Source organism: Camelina sativa, chromosome 19 (assembly GCF_000633955.1).
Source record: "Camelina sativa cultivar DH55 chromosome 19, Cs, whole genome shotgun sequence".
Taxonomy (NCBI): Eukaryota; Viridiplantae; Streptophyta; class Magnoliopsida; order Brassicales; family Brassicaceae; genus Camelina; species Camelina sativa.
In genome coordinates this window covers 18,313,765-18,331,773 of record NC_025703.1, presented here as the reverse complement: position 1 = coordinate 18,331,773, position 18,009 = coordinate 18,313,765, and the positions used below count along the sequence as shown (strand labels likewise).

The 18,009-nt window shown below is 34.5% G+C and overlaps 1 long non-coding RNA gene and 1 pseudogene across 1 annotated transcript; both read left to right on the top strand.

Annotated features, from left to right (window-relative positions):
* LOC104766638 lies at nt 20-791 on the top strand. The gene is made up of 3 exons (XR_002036682.1): nt 20-160; nt 323-420; nt 514-791. It is a non-coding gene; the product is annotated as an uncharacterized LOC104766638 (long non-coding RNA).
* On the top strand, nt 7,309-8,486 carry LOC104767949 (annotated as a pseudogene).

Below are 18,009 nucleotides of genomic sequence, written 5' to 3'. Positions count from 1 at the left end.
TGTCATCTGAAAACAAAATGGTTGTTGTGTTATAATTGTGCAGGCCACTTCTGCGATTGCCAGGTTTCTGGATGGTCATGACACTTAGTGGACTTTTAGGGCTTGCCATTAGCTTCACTTCAATGTGGTTTCTTCATCAAACGGGAGCAACAACTTACAGGTACCAAATTAGAGAAAGCGATAGAGAAACATGCAATTTCAAAACTATAGTTTGGAGAGTTTGCTCTGCCCAGTCTTTTCCACATATCCCTTTTCTATACTCGCTTTTTTGGTGGTTTGTTCCTTCTGAATATATACATCTTTCGTTTTATTCAAAATTCAGCCTGGTGGGATCGCTAAACAAGATACCTTTATCCATCGCGGGGATCGTTCTATTCAATGTACCAACCAGTTTACAGAACTCAGCAAGCATACTCTTTGGTAAGCGATATCTTGATCAGTTCCGTTGTCCAACATTTTGGAGAAACACATATCAGTTGTTTTGTGCATTAACCTGAGGCGCCTGAAATGCAGGTCTTGTGGCTGGGGTTGTATTTGCCAGAGCCAAAATGAGGGAGAAGTCCTAATACCCTTAACAGTTCCAACACATTTTCCTACATTAATCAGTATAGGACATGGCAAAAAAGATGACTAAAGCAGAGCAATGAGTTTACAACCTCAGAATTTCTATTCACATTATGTGTGTTTCTGTAACTACTAAACCATCCGCCACTCTGTTTGTAGAAGAAGACGGTAAAATATTAATGAATGTATCGATTCTTAGTGGTAAAAGAAGTGTTTTTTTTTGGTGATTGACCAATCTGGTTTTTACGTAAAATTAATATCGAAACGAAATTACACTGTCAAGTTGGTATCCCTCAAAACATTTCTTGTCCTACCTATTTACAGAGCATTTATGTAATTCACTGAGAGTGATGGCGGTAAAGTATCCACACCATCTTCGTAGCAAACAGGTCTTGTACGCAGGAAACTATCAAACTGCCTGAAAGAAACATTTTCAGAAACAGTATTCACAAGCATAATCATTCAAACCTCCAGAGAAGCAAAGACAAGTCACCTGAAAAAGTATGTTCTGAAACTGATGGCGAGTTTTCTTGCATGACTCAGAGGCCTATTGGCTCACCCCTATAAATAGAAGAGAAGATACATTACTCGCATGACGTTATGGGTATAAACTTAAAAGGGATAATAAGCAGAACATACATACCTGTGGTGAATACGGAAGATACGGATCAACAGAATGAATCCTCGGAATGTCCCTTTCGTCCCACACGTCAGTACGATCGTCAACGATCATTGTAATTCTCGGATGACAGACTCCACCGTTGAAACCGTTTTCAGGGATTTCTTGACGTTTGAACTCACGCAAACAATACGATCTTGTTGTTGCTTGATACTCATTAAGTGTGCTTCTGGATCAAGTAGTCTCCACACCTCCAGAGCGTATTCCCTTTGAGACTTTGTACACACGTAAACTTCAAAATATTTTGCTGTCACTCCTGTTAAAGAGTTTCTTAAATCTTCCCAATCTGGTCTGACTTTCACAAGCATACTAGTTTTTTCATTCTGCATCGAAAAATTAAGAATCCATCCTTTTGAGTTCCAACAATTAACGACCACGGCGTCATCAGCAATATACTGCTGAAGAAGATTCATGTCAAATTTATATCCCTTCAACGCCTCTGTCGAAATCAATATCTTGGCTGGATCAGTCTCTTCTCGAATGCTCGCTTCAAGATTCTTTATTTTCTCTCCAAACAATGCCATAGAATTTGCCGCAATTAAAGTTTCATCAAGATCTAACACGATTGCTAAGCATCTTTGAACATGAATCGTAAAGACCTGACGCGACTGAGAAGACCCAGAAACATGGAAAGTTATGATCCCTACTCCGCATTGCAACTAAATGAACTTCCTCATCGTTTCCGAGCAAAACCACGGCAGTCTGAGAATTGTAAAGAAACCCAAGAATCACACTCTCTGAATCAATAAGTTGGGTGAAAGTCTTAAAAGACAAGCAGAGTTTCTTACCTTGAGTTCGTTGCAACATACTTGGTGGAGCTCCACCAAATCTGGGGAATTGATTTGAGAGGAAGGCCCAAGCTTGCAGTGCAAGGCAGACGACTCGATTGTTTTCAGAATCGCAAGAGGTGGGTATTTTGCGTCACTGGCTGGTGATAGGTGATGAATTCTGATCTCATCCTTGGGGAACCTAAATTCTTGGCCGTGGTAGTCAACTTCGAGTTCACCCAGCTTTGAGTATCCATGAGGGGATCCTGACGACGACTCATCATCTTTAAAGAAAGATAGAGCTTCTTCTGTTAATATTTATACGCGAGAGAACAGAGAGAATTATTATGATTTCTTTTGTTAATATTTTGTATGCGTTTTTTTTTTAATATTCACTTCCAATTTTGTATGCTTATATAAACATTAATAATCACTTAAGTTGTGTATGTATTTTAAAGGGTTTTGTGCAAAAAAACCCTCCAAGTAATTTTGTTTTGCAAGTTAACCCTCCAAATCAAATAAATGCAAGTCAATACCATAATCTTAAAAGTCACCCACAATATAACCCTCGGATGTGTATAGATTTTGCAAATCGTATAAGTCTGTATATATATTTTCAAAACTACGTCGTTTTGAACATTTAAAAAAAAACAAAAAAAACGTTCTAGGGTAAGTTTGAACCCATGACCTACAAAGCAAGCTAATACGCACCCAACCAACTGCTCCACTAGAGCTTTAACGAATTATTCAACCTTTAACGATATGTTATTATGTTGTCGTCATAAACAGCAGTGACGAACAAGCAAATCTAGAGCTAGAGAAACATTGTGAATTGTTCCGCTAGTAAGACGCATTTGAGATTCTTATTAGAAATCTTATTTATCAGTAAAAAATTACACGAAATTGGGAAATTTGATGGCGAATTTCATGATACCCAGATCCTAAACTGCGGAGAGGAGACAAAAACTTTGGCGGAAATATTATATAAGAATTCGGATCTTGAAAGAAGAAGATAATGAAAGGCGATTAGGGTGGTGATGATGATAAAGAGGTTTTAACCCATACAACTGGATCTGAATCGGAGTTAGAAGCAACTTCGTCGCCGGCGGAAGAGAGTGGAAGCGGAGGAGTTGCAGAGGAAGTGAAGGAGACAATGACAACGAAGTGATATATATCTAACTATTTGAATAATTAACAAAATCTCCTCCGGCGCAGTTGGTTATTTGTGTTATGATTTGTTCTACAGGTCTGCGGCTCGAAAAAAAATTTGCATTTTTTTTTTCTGTGACCAAAGAAGCTGGTAACGACCAAAAACATAAATTTTTTTTTTAATGTTCCCATAAATTATAGACAAAATTATAACTGTGGACCAAAAACATAATACCGTGGACCAGCTTTGATTTGTTTACAAACGAATCTTATAGAATATGAAGTCTGGAGACGAATGTAACTGAGAAAGATAAATTATGAAAAATTTTAATTAATTAAGCTTGTAGATCTAAAAGATAACGAAGTGAATGTAAACATTTTACATTTGTAAGTAAAACAAAAGAAAAAAGAGAGAAAGAGAGAGAGTGTGAGAGAGAGATAAACATGAAGAATAAAATATATATTATATATTTCTATATTAAACAAAAGATATTTTCATATTTTTCATTTGAGGTTGTGGTATCCGACGAAAGGAGTTATCAAATGTGGTAGAAAGGAAAAGAAAAGTTTTGGAATGTGGTAAATCTGTTAAAAAACTCTTTAATCAAAAGCCACTAATTCTTCTATCTCTTCCCTATTGTGAAATATTTTAAACGAATTTTCAGTTTCTATACACTTGAAACACTTTAATTAACACTCTGCTTGGTTTAGAAAGAATAACACGCAATTCCATGACTAATACCAACGAACATCACATACCAACGAACATCACATAAATATTTAATATATATATATATATATATATATATATATATTTTTTTCTGATTTCATGGTTTTTGTATATGTAAGGCCCTTTTCATATGAGACCCATGGTTTTTCTTTTTCATCAACAAATTATTGTATTAATTTCTTAAATCAATACACATCAATTGTTCTACCCTTAAAGGTGGATTTACATTGTCAGAGAAATCACCATTATATAAACAATCTTTAGCGAGATAGTCTACAACACTGTTACAAGAACGATATTCACAAAAGTAAAGAAAATAAACGTAAACTTTATAGCCCATAAGCGAATGTCTTGCACCATACTCTCGATCTCGCACCTGTTATAAATTCCATTGATCACTTTAATTAATACCTCACATTCTCCTTCAAATATTACTGATGTATAACTACAAATACAAACTTGTTGAATAGTTGCTAGGAGAGCTTCAGTTTCTGCTCTCAAAGGAGAAGATGTAGTAGATAAGCTTGATGAACCCCAAACCTTACTAACGCTTTGATGACCTCTCATAATCCAGCCTCCTCTTGTTTCTAATGTTTGTTGATTAAAACTCGCATCAAAATTACATTCTGCGTAAGGATAAATTGGGGTAGTCCATCGAAGTTATTCAGATGGTGTAGTTTGTTGTATAGTTGTATCCATCGAAAAAAAAATTGTATTGTTTATCCATTTTTTCACCTCAGCGATTGCTTTTAAAGTTATTTTGGATGGACTTTCCCAAAACTTGTTAAAAAGATAGTTGTTCCTTGTTTTCCAAATCCTCCACATGATCCAAAAAGGTAATAAGCTTTGTGTTGTAGGAGAATTGGATAATTCATAATAACTCAACATATTGCCTATGAGATCCATAATTATTTGTAAGTCTTTGCTAATAATTGAATGTTATTGTTGGCTTTGAATATGCAATTAATGCATATATATAAACTAGCATTATAATCCTGTCAAATATTATTTTCTTTTGCATTGTTTTTTGTGTAAAATGTATAGGGAACCATATATCTTTATGTCTCTTATTTTTTTTATTTATAAATATATACTGTATCTTATTATATCAATCTATATGATTTTTAATATTTATTTTTAACATAAAGAGCTATGTTTGCATTCTCAATTTCAATAGAGAAAAATTTCAGATATATAAAAATTTATATTTTTCTCTTTATAATTTGATATTTATTTTGTTTGATGATTTTATTTATTAATGTTAAATATTTTTTACAAATTTTGTATTCGTACACATTATTAAGTGTATGGATGTATGTACACCTTATTAAATGTACAGATATCTGCACACCTTATTAAATGTACAGATGTCTCTACACATTACAAAGTGTACACATTACACTTAATAAGGTGTGCAAATATCTGTATATTTAATAAGGTGTACAGACATCCGTACACTTAATAATGTTTACGAATACAAAATTTGTAAAAAATATTTAACATTAATAAATAAAATCATCAAACAAAATACATATCAAATTATAAAGAAAAAAATATAAATTTTTATATATCTGATTTTTATTTTGAAATGTCATATTACCAAAATATTTGAATAAATAGATATGATAGGGTGTGATGACAAAAGAAAAAAAAATATATATCTTTTTCTCTATTTCTCTCTCACGCACACACACCATCTCATTTCTCTTTCTCTTTCACAATTTCATCTTACAAACATTCTATCTTACAAGTGGGACCCTGACTATTTCTCTAATTATCAATAGTACATGTATTACATTTCTAATTAAGTTTGGAAAATGTATTAAAATGCCAATAATCTCTTACTTTTTTTTGTCACATTTTCTAATAAAATTATGCTCTACAGGTATCAAGAAAATCATCGGTTTAATCACTTCAGCTTAAGAAATATTAATCTTCAATGACATTACAATTTAGAGCTATCATCCCATAGCAACTTACTTCTGCTCATCGGTCAAACATATAGCCAAAAGGTGTACCTTTTGATTTTTGATCAAATCATATAAACAAAGAGGTCTTGACTTTTGAGATAACAGTACATAATCTAAAATTTTGGGTAGATATATTCCTTTCTCAAATTTTCACTGTTTTGGATAATAGTTTGACTATAGGAGTGAGGACATCTAAGGATCCATTTTGTGAAGGATTTTTGAGTTTTTTTGAGTATTCTTAAAAATATTTAGAGAATTCTACATAATTATTTTATTTATCTGGATAATTTTCATTGATTTAGTAAAATTAAAATTTATAAACCGGAAATATGGGTATCTAAATCTATCATAATAATATAGTCAAAACTATAATTATTTTTAAGAAAACGGTTATGGGATGAAATTTTGTGATGCATACAAGACAAGACGAGTATCATGTCCCAAATATATATATCTAGGTTAAATACGTGAAATAAATGAATATACAAACGAATCCAAAATTGATTTAACCCTCCTTAACAAACTGTTGGAAATGTTTGGATTAGTTTAGAATAATATACATGTAATATCTCTTACTAAATTATATTTTAATTTTTTCTTATATCACTCATGCAGGTCTCAGTATTTCCAATTTTAGAAAACTTTACGCAAGCATTACTTCGCACGTACGTGCGGGTCCGAACCTAGTTGGTTTGTATTTTTCAATATTGCGACTTCATAAATTTCACAAGTGAAGGTAGTTGGAATATTTGTGTGCTCCACAATTTCTATATTATTATAGATTTTATTTTTTGTGAAAATGTAAAATATGATTTATTGGAATTTTTTTATTTAATTCTAAAAATATACATAGCTAATTTATTTTTGATATCTGTTATACTTTTTGACTGGAATTAATTTAAATGAGAAGCCAAAATCTCAAACCATGTTAAATCAGATTTTACGTTTGTCCTTTTTTTTTTGTTTGACATCAGATTTCACATTAGTTCTTATATAGATCCATATTTAATTATTTACTTACATAAAAACCCGTTTAAAAACCAGAATCTAATAAGCAAAAGTAAAAATAAACGAAACTATACCATGCACGTAGAACAGAAACCATGAGAGATCTAAGTGTAAAGACGTGTAAAGTGTCTACCATCCTTTATTGTAATCAACAATAAGTCGAGATATAGAGATATCATATTTGTTTTGAATAGGGTTTTGTAAATTTACAAGAAAAAAGGATACTTCGTAAATTTTATGAACCGGGTTTTGACATTAACCCGGGCACCGGTTTTGTTCGTTTTGACTGGGCATGTAGGGATATAGATAGGGGGGTTTGAAGTTGTTCCGGAGTTTTTGTTAGGTTAGGAGAATAGGTCTATGTCGTGTGGGAGAGAGAAAGAGAGAGAATATAGTATTTTGTTGATCTGATTTCGAATGTCGAAAAAACGTGGCTTGGAAATGGAATGGGTTCCCCACGATGTGGTAGAGATCATCTTGGAGACACTTGAGGTGAAATCTCTGGTGAGATTCAAGGCTGTGTCGAAGCAATGGAAATCAACGATCGAATCACCATTGTTCCAAGCAAAACAGTTGAAGCAGCGTCAACAATTACGAGATCCAGATGTTCTCATGGTTTACCTGCCGGACAGAGAGAGTCTTAGAACACTGGTATTGGGTTCATCCTCATCGGTTAAGTTCCCTATTCATTGGGACAAGGACAAGGACAAGGACAAGGACAAGGACAAGGAGTACAAGCACTACTTCGTCACCTATCATAGCTGTGACGGTCTCGTTTGTCTCTACCATCCCCTCAAATATAGTATTGTGCTCAACCCCGCCACTTGATGGTATCGACATCTTCCTCTCTGCCAATTCCAACGACGCATGATCGATTTAGGAGACCGTTACTTCAAGCTTAATAACCAATCCTATAATCTTGGATTCGGTAAAGACATATTCACTGGCAAATACAAGGCCGTTTGGCTATACAACAACAACAACAACAACAACAACAACTCTTCAAAAGAAATAGGCGTTACTACATGCGAAGTTTTCGACTTTAGTACCAACGCTTGGAGGTATGTCACTCCCTCAGCTCCTTATGGGATTGTTGGTGTCGCCCATCCTGTGTTTGCAAATGGCTCGCTTAATTGGTTCACAGACTGCTGGCAAGAAACCAAAGTTGTATCTTTCGATCTTCACACCGAAACTTTTCAAATCATCTCTAAAGCTCCCTTGGCCTATGTGCATTTTGATCATTACGAGTAGTCTTGTGCCACCTCGACAACCGCTTGTGCGTATCCGAGAAGATTTATTGGTCCAACCAAGTGATATGGTCGTTCGATTCAGTCAACAAAACATGGGACAAAATTTGTTCCATAGATCTCCGCCTAACTCGGGCACTGTATGGTTGCCCAACACAAGGCGCATTCCATCCACTAGCAATTTTGTCTGGGAGTGGGAAGAATAATAATAATAATAATAAGAAGAAGAAGAATTTGTTGTTTCATGATCCTACGTGAAGTAGAACATTGTGGACACATGATCTCGAAACCGAATCAGATCATGTTGCTTTCAACGACGAATATTACATTGGATATCGTGTTTGCTATTTTCAGAGTTTAATCTCTATTTAATGAAGGGCTGTTTTGCTTTTCCAAGTTTTCAACCGTTAAATAATTGATATGTAACACTCCAATTTTTGGTGGTGCATGCAGAAATTCTTTTTAAAAAATTTATTTGATATCACCACCACCTATGTTTATCTTTGAGCTCGAACCATTTTAGTATTTGTGAGGACCTACCAAGAAGTGATTGTGTCCGGTAAAGAGTAAATACTGATTCTCAGCTGCTCTTAAGGACAATGAACTCGAACAGCAAACCCTTTATTTCACTGTGCAAGCTAGGCCTCCACATCACCAATTCCTTGACTTTTTCTCTAATTCTTCTTCTTCTTTTGATATTTAGCTTATGTAGACGTATTAGCAACACTTGAAGATTTGTTATCATGCTTCTAGTTAATCTTGCTCAGAGAGTGGGTTTCGTCTTTGTTTTTGTTGTTGTTGTGGTGTTGTGAGAGCATCTAAAATTTTATTTCAGCAGATTCAATTAACCTTTTACAATCGTAATACAAAGGCAAACCAAATGGGAACTTCGCTAACAATCAAGAAAGATCAAGTTAAGCCAATTCAGAGAACAAGTTAAGCCAATTCAGAGGGGGTTTAACTAACAAAACTAAAGTGAACAAATTGTAAACTGATCTTATCCGATTTTTCATTTACTGATTTTTCTAATACCCACCACTGGTTTTGTTTTCTTTTCACTTTTCTCATATCACGAACAATTGAAACAAAATGAAAATTATTCGAATACATGCATTATAACTAGGGATGTTAATTTGGGTATAAAACCCCCATTTAATATATGGGTATGTGTAAAATATTTTACCCATATAAACCCATATATCAAAAATAATCTAATGGAATAAAATAGGTTTATCCAACTAAAACCACCTAGTAAATGAGCTTTTATATTTCTAAACGGGTACCCATTATCATTTTTTTTTTGGTTGCATAAAACAAAACGTTGCCATTTTGACTTAGGTTAAACAACAATCTCTTGCTTTTCTTCCCCAATCCCCACGAGTCCAAGTCGAGAAAATGAGACAGACTGAGCTTAGTTCCGACAACAATCTCGATTCCTACATGAAGATTGCTTAGTTCGCTGCTTTTTTGGATCTGGGTCGTCGTCCTCTCTTCAATTTTTGATTTGGGTTATCTTCTTCTGTTCAATTTAGGGTTCCTACAAGGCTACAAGGTTAGTATCTTATATCGTTGAAGAGATTTGAAGAGTATCTTATTTCGAAAAGCTTTTGATCATGAGTAGATTGAATTGAAGAGATTTATGAACTTTGTAGATTGAATTATGTCATGAGTAGATTGAATTGAAGAGATTTATGAACTTATTTCGAAAAGCTTTTGATCATGAGTAGATTGCATTGAAGAGATTTATGAACTTCGTTAGAACTTTGTTGTCTATATTTTGATTGAATTTGTAGATTGATTGAAGCTTTTTTTACTTTTGATTGAAGGATGGATTTGGAGTCTCTAGAAACAATCGCATATCTCAATGCCAACAATGAGATGATAGAAATGAATGAGGAAGATGAAGTGCAAAGTCTGCAAGCAACAGAGGAAAGTGAAACTCAAATTGAACGGTTTACTCAAACTCAAAGTCAAGCTCAAAGTCAGCGGACTCAAGCTCAAAGTCAGCGGACTCAAGTTCCACGTAAGAGACGCAAAACTTCACATGTTTGGGATGATTTTGTTTCAGTAGGGATAGAAAAACATGGTAAAGAAAGGGCTAGGTGCATTCATTGTAGTACAAAATTAGTGATAAGTAGTAAACAAAATGGAAACTATGGAACACACCACCTGAGTCTCCATTTACAAAAGTGTCCAAAGATGCCTAAGAAGATAGATAAACCTCCATATGATCAGAAAGTAGACCGTGAGATGATTACTGAAATTATAATCTATCAATGATCAACCATTTAGGTATATCGAGTATGAGAAAGTTAGGGCTAGAGATAAATATTTAAATCCAGAATGCCAGCCCATTTGTAGGCAAACTGTTGCTGATGATGTATATGTGAGATATGGGATAGAAAAGGAAAAGTTAAGAGAAGTATCTGCAATGCATAATGGTAGAGTTTGTTTTACTTCAGACATGTGGTTGGCTCGTGCTACACTGGCAAGTTATATTTGTCTCACTGCTCATTTTATTGATGGTAATTAGAACTTAAATAGTAAGATTCTAGCCTTTTGTGAGTTGAAGTCATCACACACCGGTGAACATATGGCAAATAAGGTTCTTGAGTGTTTGAAAGAGTGGGGATTGGAAAAGAAGGTATTCTCTATTACGTTGGATAATGCTACTAATAATAATAGTATGCAAAACATTCTCAAAGGTCAACTTCAGATGATTAGTGGTAGTGGTCTGTTATGTGATGGGAAGTTTCTACATGTGAGGTGTTGTTCCCATATTTTAAATCTGATTGTGAAGAAAGGGTTAGATTTAGCAAAAGATGTTTTACACAACATCCGGGAGAGTGTCTTATATATCAAAGCATCTTCACAGAGGAAAGAGGCATTTAAAGCTTGTGCAGAAAGAGTTGGAATTAAAAGTGGGGCAGGTTTATCTCTCGATGTGTGTACTAGATGGAATTCTATTTATGAAATGCTAGCTAGAGCTTTAAAGTTTAGAAAAGCATTTGGTAGCATGAAGGTCTATGATACTAATTATAAGTTTTTAGCTTTAGATGATGAGTGGAACCGTGGGGAAATGATTTGTGATTTGTTAAAACCCTTCAGTGTCATCACCACTCACTTCTCAGGTTGCAAGTATCCTACATCTATTGTATACTTCACACAAGTATGGAGGATCGAGTTGTTGATGCAGAAGTACGCCATTTGTGATGATGATGCTATGAAACAAATGGCTCTGGAAATGAAAGGTAAATTCAAAAAATATTGGGAGCATTACAGTCTTATTTTGGCTATTGCAGCTGTTTTGGATCCAAGACTTAAACTAGAGATGCTTGAGGTAGCTTATAAGAAAGTGGATGCTATTAGTGCTGAGGTGAAAATTGCAAAACTTAAGAAGAATTTGGAGATGTTTTTCAGTTATTATCAGATGGGATCTTCAAGTGTTTTAGCCACTCCACATGACCTACTTACCGAATCTCCAATTGAAGATGATTTCGATAATGTAAGTACTTTCTTGTACATAGAATTCCATTATCAGAAATTTAGAATCATAATGTTGCTATTTGCTAATTTGATGTGAATTCTTATAACCATGATCTCTTTGAGCTTGAAAGATGCATTGAATCTGGTGTGAACAAGACGAAGACAAAATTAGATATCTATTTGGTTGAGCCGAGGCTAGAGTGGAAATCATTTCCCAATTTAGATGTTTTGAGCTACTGGAAAAGTAACCAAGGTTGACTTGGGGACTTAGCCTCGATGGCCCGTGATGTTCTCAGCATCCCCATTACTACTATAGCTTCAGAATCGGCTTTCAGCATTGGAGCTAGGGTGTTGACTCCTTATAGAAATCGTCTGCTGCAAGAAAATGTTCAGGCTTTGCTTTGTAAGCGTAATTGGTTAAGAGGCTTTTCAGACTATGAAGGTAAATGTTGAGACTTTAGACTTGAGACTTGATATTATGTGTAGGTAAATGTTGAGACTTGATACTTGAGATATGTGTAGGTACAACAGAAGATAACGATCACATTGGCTATGAAGGTGCTAGAACTGCTAATAATTCTGGAGTACATGATTCAAGATCTGAAGGTTCAAGTGTGCCATGAGTCATGATGGTCATGGAGAAGTTGATGTCTGATTTCCATACTTGTTATTCGAGCTTTTGTCTTTCCCCCTTACTACTATAGCCTCATATCATACTTGTTATTCTAGCTTTTACCTTTCCCTAAACACAATTTCAAAAACATAACATATGTTTCAGATTTGTGTACTGCTACTTAGCTTATCAAAGATTATACATTTTCAAACATAGACCGTATCAAGTAAAACATGTGTTCAAAATGGGTATAGTTAAATGGGTTCAATAGGTTAAATGGGGCCATGTATATTTAAATGGGTATAATTAAATGGGTTTCAAATATATATGGGTTGAAATAGGTTTATACTTAAATGAATTGGGTTTAATTGGGATAGGTTTAAATGGGTTGGGTTTACCCAAATTAACATCCCTAATTATAACAAAGTAAACTTGTAATAATGACTCATAGCAAAAATTAAAACAAGTGTTAAAGTTTAAAAAAGATTTGCAACAAGTGTCTCCAATTATTTCATGCTTTCAAATAAATAAATAAAATTCTAAAACAGATTTGACCAACTTTTTTTTTTGTGAATGCATTGCAAATTTGGAATTATTTGGTGATTTGTTTGCCACATGCATTTGGAACTATTAGCACACACAATAAATTCTTAATTTGCAAAGCGACTTTACTACTAGATCCGTTTCAAAAATTTTGTTTTTTATTTTTTTTTGGTTGTACCATAAATTGTTTAGGATATGAAATAATACTAAAGTAGAGCCATATTTAAAATTGTTGCAAACCATATATCAAATAAATGTTGAAATGTTGAGTGTACCACCACCATCATTGTCCTTGTCCACTCAAACTTCCATACTCTAATACAAATCTTTAAAGACGCGGACAACACAAAATAGTTGAAGAATTGAAACTACCAAATCAAGATTAGATTACTAGTATTAAATCCCATTGAATAACAAAGCTTAACAGACCCATCATTTTTTAGCAAATTAATGTATATTTATATCCAAATTTTGCCTCTTCTTCTCTCAGTTTTTGATGAATAAGCTTGAAGTAACCAATTAGAGAAAAATAGCAAAAGATTTTTTTAAAGCTTGATACATTGAGAGACTATTAAAATTTTTATCACCAAAAACAAATTTATAGTTAACACTAACGTCCTAAGAAACCATATTACTTCTATCACCAAAAACGAATTTTGTAACACTAACGTCCTTATATTATTTATGAAGATGGTCACAACAGATAATATATTCTCGCATACAAGAAATCAAACCTCGGGTTCATCTGGTTGTTGTTATATGAAAATAGTTTAAGAATTCATGGGTAATTAACTCACACCATTGACAAAAATATTGAGTCACTAAATTAGTCGCTAAATAAAAGTGACGAAGTAAGGAAGTTGTGAAAGTTGTCGCAAAATAGTCGCTAATTAGCGACTAATTGTGTAGTTGCTTGTGTAGTCGTAAATTAGGTGACTATTTTGCGACATTTGTTGCGGGTCGCAAAATTTTGTCGCAAAATGGTCGCTAATTCAGCGACTGATTGTGTAGTGGCTTGTTTTGTCGTAAATTTGGCGACTATTTTGCGACACGCCGCAAATGTCGCAAAATAGTCGCTAAAAGTTGGTTTAAAACACGTTTTTAGCATTCCGGAGTAGGTGTACCTGTATTTGATGACTACGTGATATAGTCACTTTTTAGTCGTTAAATATGCCTATATAAACTGAGCTCACCATTCGTTTTTTTCACTCACAGAAACACAAAGCAACACAAATAAAAAAACGAGATCATAGAGATTTATAATAATGTCTAGAAGTTACAATTATAGTAATTTCCGAGAGTGAATGTACAAGAGGATCGATGAGGTGACGGGAAATTTTATAGAACAGTTCAGAGCCGGGATGGAGCAGTTCATGCAATTTGCAAATAGCCAGCCTTTTGCACAAGAAAACGGGGGTAAGTTTTTTTGCCTTTGTAGTAGGTGCAAAAACGGGAAGCGTTTTCTAGGGACTAGAATTTGGAATCATCTTTTTAGTTATGGGTTTATGCGAGATTATTATGTTTGGTATAAGCATGGGGAAGAACTTAATATGGATATAGGAACGAGTAGTGTTGATCCGACATTTATTAGTGGGAGTGAGGAAGTGGGTAATGTAGTAGAAAATAGATATGTGGATATGGTGAATGATGCATTTCCTTCTAATGTGGGTTTTGATGATAACTATCAATGGGATGGGGGTTATCAGAGTGTAGAAGAACCAGTACTTAACCATTCAAAAAAATTCTATGACTTGTTAGAAAGTGCAAAAAATCCAATATATGATGGTTGTCGTGAAGGTCAGTCACAAATATCTTTANAATTTGCAAATAGCCAGCCTTTTGCACAAGAAAATGGGGGTAAGGTTTTTTGCCCTTGTAGTAGGTGCAAAAACGAGAAGCGTTTTCTAGGGACTAGAATTTGGAATCATCTTTTTAGTTATGGGTTTATGCTAGATTATTATGTTTGGTATAAGCATGGGGAAGAAATAAATATGGATATAGGAACGAGTACTGTTGATCCGACATTTATTAGTGGGAGTGAGGAAGTGGGTAATGTAGTAGAAGATAGATATGTGGATATGGTGAATGATGCATTTCCTTCTAATGTGGGTTTTGATGATAACTATCTATGGGATGGGGGTTATAAGAGTGTAGAAGGACCAGTACTTAACCATTTAAAAAAATTCTATGACTTGTTAGAAGGTGCAAAAAATCCAATATATGATGGTTGTCGTGAAGGTCACTCACAATTATCTTTAACTGCTAGAGTTATGCAAAATAAGGCAGATTATAATATGAGTGAAAAGTTAATGGGTTCAGTATGTGAAATGTTGAGTGATTATTTACCAGAAGGAAACCAGGCTACGGGTTCTCATTACGAGACAGAGAAATTGATGCGCAATTTAGGACTCCCATATCATACAATTGANCAAAAAAGAAGAAAAATGTTTGTTTTGTGATGCACCAAGATGGAAGCCTAAGAATGACCGACGCAGAACCAAAGTACCATATAGTCGTATGTGGTACTTACCTATTGGTGATAGAATGAAGAGAATGTATCAGAGTCAAAAGACTGCAGCAGCAATGCGATGGCATGCCGAGCACCAAGCAAAGGTGGGAGAAATGAGTCATCCGTCTGATGCAGCGGAGTGGAAGTATTTTCAAGAACAAAATCCTCAATTTGCTGAAGAACCCCGTAACGTGTATTTGGGATTGCGTACTGATGGGTTCAATCCATTTGGGATGTCTCGTCACCATTCATTATGGCCAGTGATATTGACGCCATATAATCTACCCCCTAGTATGTGCATGGATGTTGAGTACTTGTTTCTTACAATTCTGAATTCTGTTCCAAACCATCCGCGAGCTAGTCTTGATGTCTTTCTCCAACCTCTTATTGATGAGTTAAAAGAGTTGTGGTCTACTGGAGTCGATGCATACGGTGTGTCCTTGGGTCAAAATTTCAACCTAAAAGCAGTGCTGATGTGGACGATAAGCGACTTTCCTGCGTATGGCATGTTATCTGGATGGACAACACATGGTAAACTGTCTTGTCCAGTTTGCATGGACGATATAAAGTCTTTTTCTCTACCGAATGGAAGGAAGACATGTTGGTTTGATTGTCATCGGAGATTTCTTCCTCCTTATCATCCTCTGAGGAGGAATAAAAAAGACTTCCTAAAGGGAAAACACGCTACAAGAGAGTATCCACTAGAGTCCTTGACCGGTGAGCAAGTTTATTCTGATATACATATTTTACTTATTGTTATTATTTAACATATCGGGACTTATATGCAGGTTTCTTAGTGGAACGCCTCCAATCCATTTCCTACTTGGGTTCAAGAAATTGTCCATGGACCTTTGAACAAGGCAAAAACATGGTCAATGTATTTTACAAGAGGTTATTTGTTTCATATAGAGAAACACGGTGTTGGACGAAAGAGATGTAACTATGGGGTCTCTGTTAAAGGTGAAAATTATGCGAATGCATCTGATGCTGCAGATTTCTACGGAACATTAACTGATATCATAGAACTTGAGTATGAGGGGATGCTTGGGTTGAAGATCACACTATTTAAGTGCAAGTGGTATGACCCTGTTATTGGTAGAGGCACTCGCATAAGTATTGGTTGCGTTGTAGACGTTCTTTCATCCAGAAAGTACAATAATACGAACCATTTATTGTAGGTATGTATATAATTGTCCACATTAATTATATATTGTCTTATCACCTTCATATATAATATGTGTAACCTTTACACGTTGATTGCAAAACAACATCTCAAGTCCATCAAGTTTGTTATATTCCGTACCCATACATAAAGAAACCGAAGCATTTGTTGCTCAATGTTCTAAAAGTAAATCCGAAGGGAAATATTTCTGGAGAACCTACTCTTTTGCAAACAGAAACTGATGATGATGTATTGATGACTACAATTGAAGATGTCGATGTAGACAATTTGGAAAGGGGAGATCCAATAAATCAGGATTACGATGTTGCAGACGCGAAACCTGAAGATGAATTTATGTGTAATTTATCGTCTTCAGATGATGAAGAAGAAGACGACAAAGAACTCCAATAATTATATATATATATATATATAAACTATGTAATAGATAAACTATGTAATATAATCTTAGTACTTTAAGCTATGTAATATAAATTATGTACTTTAATTTATATGTAAAAAATGTGAAACTATAAACTATGTCAAATTATTAGCTGAATTGTTAAAAAAAAATTTAAAAACATATTAACATTGGGGCTACTCGAACCCGAGCCTGAAGAGACCAACTATAGTACATTAACCATCTAAGCCATTAACTCTTTTGTGATTAAGTCAACAACGTATACTTTATATTGACTAACTGATATCATATAATTGGATCATATGCTGTTGGGCCCTAAACCATCCGCAGCCCAACAATATAAACCTAAAACCCAATTCTTTTTAACAAAACCTAAACCTAATTCAGAAAACCTAAACCTAAGCCGACTCTCTTCTTCTCCTTTGCAATCTCTCTTCTTCTTCGATTAAACCTAATAGCCGAGTGATCAAAGTTTCTTCTTCTTCTTAGTTTCAATCTATCTNGAGTTCCACCTATTCCAAGTGTCGTATGTCTGACCGTAATGGTCTCGGTCCTCACACCCACTTATCAGGCCCTAAGTCATATAGGGAAATCCAAGATGATATGNAATTTATGTGTAATTTATCGTCTTCAGATGATGAAGAAGAAGACGACAAAGAACTCCAATAATTATATATATATATATATATAANAAGATGATATGGTACTAAGTCATTTCTATTTTGTTAGTTACATTTATCAACATTTCTATTTTATCTGGTACTAACCATTCTTTAATTTCTAACATTGTAGGAAGCGGAGTTGGGAAGAGAGGTCAGTATGGGTGAAGGNGTACTTTAAGCTATGTAATATAAATTATGTACTTTAATTTATATGTAAAAAATGTGAAACTATAAACTATGTCAAATTATTAGCTGAATTGTTAAAAAAAAATTTAAAAACATATTAACATTGGGGCTACTCGAACCCGAGCCTGAAGAGACCAACTATAGTACATTAACCATCTANAGCGGAAGTTGCAAGAGAAGATGGCTGAGCTCGAGGCAGATTCCACTGTTTCAGATGGTACTTCACACCGTCGGGAGCTCACCAGCGATGAATGTACTGCCATCTTTCCTGAGGTAAAGTAGCATTTCTACTTNCTAAACCTAATTCAGAAAACCT